This window comes from Orycteropus afer, unplaced genomic scaffold (genome assembly GCF_000298275.1).
Source record: "Orycteropus afer afer isolate SDZICR_OR568_19922 unplaced genomic scaffold, OryAfe1.0 scaffold00387, whole genome shotgun sequence".
NCBI lineage: Eukaryota > Metazoa > Chordata > Mammalia > Tubulidentata > Orycteropodidae > Orycteropus > Orycteropus afer.
This window is the reverse complement of record NW_006921974.1, coordinates 700,492-703,600: the sequence shown is the minus strand read 5'-3', so window position 1 is coordinate 703,600 and position 3,109 is coordinate 700,492.

Below are 3,109 nucleotides of genomic sequence, written 5' to 3'. Positions count from 1 at the left end.
TTTTATGTATTGAGGCACATTATATATTTATGTCCAGATCTAGATTTGTTTCAAATCTTTTTTACTGCTTTCTGTTTGGCTCTGCCAATTAAATGGATGAGGGATTCATCCTCCTTTGCTAGAGCTTCTCCTAAGGGAAAGAATAGGCTGACGTTTTATGTCTCCAAGCCTCCATACTGTGCACTGAAAGAAAAACAAAAGAAAGATACAACTGATTAGGGTCATCCCTTTAGTGCACAGTACTGGACCAAAGATACAACAAGTGTATGTTTGCTCTTGCTGGTATTGGTTGTGTTTGTTCTTAGAAAAATAATAGCAAGCATTCATTAGGTTCTAACTTAATAATAGTTATAAGAACTTCACATAGAGTATTTCATGTAATCCTTGAAATAATCCTATGAAGTAGGTGTTATTAGTATTCTCATTTTATAAAGATAAGGAAACTGAGGTCTAGACTGCTGAAGTGATTTGCCCAAGGCACATGGTAGGAGCTAGAATTTCAGCACAGGCAGTCTAACTACAGATCTCATACTCTTAATGAGGTACATTTACTCCTCACTTATTGACTATCTCATTATCTGACATTTTACATTTATGACAATACTAAAAAAATCTACTATCTGACTGTTTCATGCATTAATGATATATATGTGGCAGTAATAAATGCCAAGATGCGAGGCTAGAATAATGCTGGCTGTGATGGTTAAGGTTATGTGTCAACTTGGCTGGACCATGATTCTCAGTGGTTTGGCAATTATGTAATGATGATCCCCCATTTTTGCATAACGCTGATTTTCACATAATGACCTGGTCTTTGGTATCTGATCATGTTGATAAGTGAGGAGTGGGTATATCGGCACACGTTTTTCTGTAAAGGGCTAGATAGATAGCTAATGTTTGAAACTTTGCAGGACATATGAGCTCTGTCTCAACTTTGCTGCTGTAGCAAAAAAGCAGTCATAAATAATGCATAAATGAATAGATGTGGCTGTGTTCCAATAAAACTTTATTTACAAAAACAGATGAGGGCAGGATGTAGCCTGTGGGCCACACTTTCCCAATCTCTGCTCTTAACAACTATGAAATACTGTCACATTGCTAAGGATTAATGATTCACACAAAACAACCAGGATGTTTTCCTTGTCCTTCTGTATGAGATGTTGTTGATAGCTGCCATTGAGACGGCCCTCAACTCATGGTGACTGCATGCACAAAGGAATTGGACTGTTGTGATCCATAGGATTTTCATGACTGGTTTTTTGGAAGTAGATCACCAGATCTTTCTTTCTACTCTGTCTTAGTCTGGAAATTCCACTGAAATCTGTTCACTATCATAGCCACGTGCAAGCTTCCGCTGACAGATGGATGGTTGTTGTGCTTGAGGCATGAGAATTGAACCTGGGACTCCTGCATGGAAGGTGAGAGTTCCACCACAGAGACACGACTGCTGCCTTCTCTCTCTCTCTCTGCTGTCGTTCTTGTTAGGTGCCACCAAGTCAGTTCCAACTCATAGAAACCCTATGTGTGCCATCCTCTCAATCGTTGCTATGTTTGAGCCTATTGTTGCAGCTGTTATGTCAACCCATCTCATTATCTTCCTCTTTTTCATTGACCCTCTACTTTACTAAGCTTGATGTCCTTCTCCATGGAGTATTCAATATATATATGTTGTTGTTGTTGTTGTTATGTGCCGTCGAGTCGGCCCCGACTCATAGCGACCCCTCCTTGGGTTTCCGAGGCAGTATCACTACAGAAGTAGGATTGCCCAATCTTCCTTCTGAGGAGTGGCTGGTGGGTTTGAACCGCCAGCCTTCTGGTTAGCAGTCAAGTGCCTTAGGCACTACGCTACCAGAGCTCCTAAAAAAGATGAAATTATTTTGGCCTTTTTTTTTTTTTGCCCTGAATCCATTTACTAATAAATGTATATTAATGTATATTAATTGTGGTTATCTCTTGGTAGTTGAATTAGGGGATGTTTTTAATTTTTTTCCATAAATATATGATTTTTCTAATTTTCCATGATGAATGTTTATTAGTAAATGGATTCAGTGCAAAAAAAAAAGTGCCAAAATAATTTCATCTTTTTTTTTTTTCCCTTTGCAGAAGTCAGAGAAGAAGAGAGAAGGCACACCATTGGGTAGAAGTTGTGACTAGGAGAAATAGGCTGCTCAGGAACCTACCAAGGTTTACCTGCAGTGTCAGATTGCTCAATAAGTAAGGCTTGTAATTCCTTACTAATCTATAGTGAATAATTTCACAGTACCACATCAAAGATTCTGCTTTGAGGTTTGGCCGGCATCTGTCTCTCTCCAAACCCCACAGCATCTTCCTACAGAATCAAAGGCTCTTTTCAAATTTATAACACTACAGGAACAGAGTATCCAGTAAGCGAGGTAAGCATGGACTTACTTGTGCTTTCTTACTAATATGTAGGGAAGAGTTTCACGTTTTTCACCACATCTAGATTGGGTAACAATCAAAATTGGGTAACATCTTGATGTTGCCTCTCTTTACCAGGTACACTAGCTATCAGTTTATTCATTTCCACCCCCAAATTCATCCTTTTTGATGGCTCTGTGAAAATAGATCTGGATCCTCCACAATCAACACCCATGGATGCAGCAGTCAGGAGATCAGGTGTCATACTGCACTGGGAAAATCTGCTACAAAAGACCTCTTTAAAGTGTTAAGAATGGAAGATGTCACTTTGAAGACTCAAGTGCTCCTGACCCAAGGCATGGTATATGTTTTATTATTATTATTGTGATTTGGGTGAAAGTTTAGAGAGCAAATTCACTTTCCATACAGCAGTTCACATGCACTTTGTCTCATGACATTGACTATAATTTACTCCCATGCAATAGCTCCCCTCCCACTTCCTCCCCATAGTTACCTCTTCCCTGTGTCCAGCCCTCCATGCACTCCTGCCCCCTGAGCTCTCTTCCTTTGCATAAAGAGCCCTTCTTTCTCCCATGATTGTTCTCCCCAAGGAGTGTATCTACCTCAGGTAAATGTTCAACACCTATGCCTGTCTTTTGTTTGGCTGGAAGCCACAGGTGTGGGTTCAATTCCAGACCTGAATGGCAGCTAGGGGCCATAGTCTCAGTGG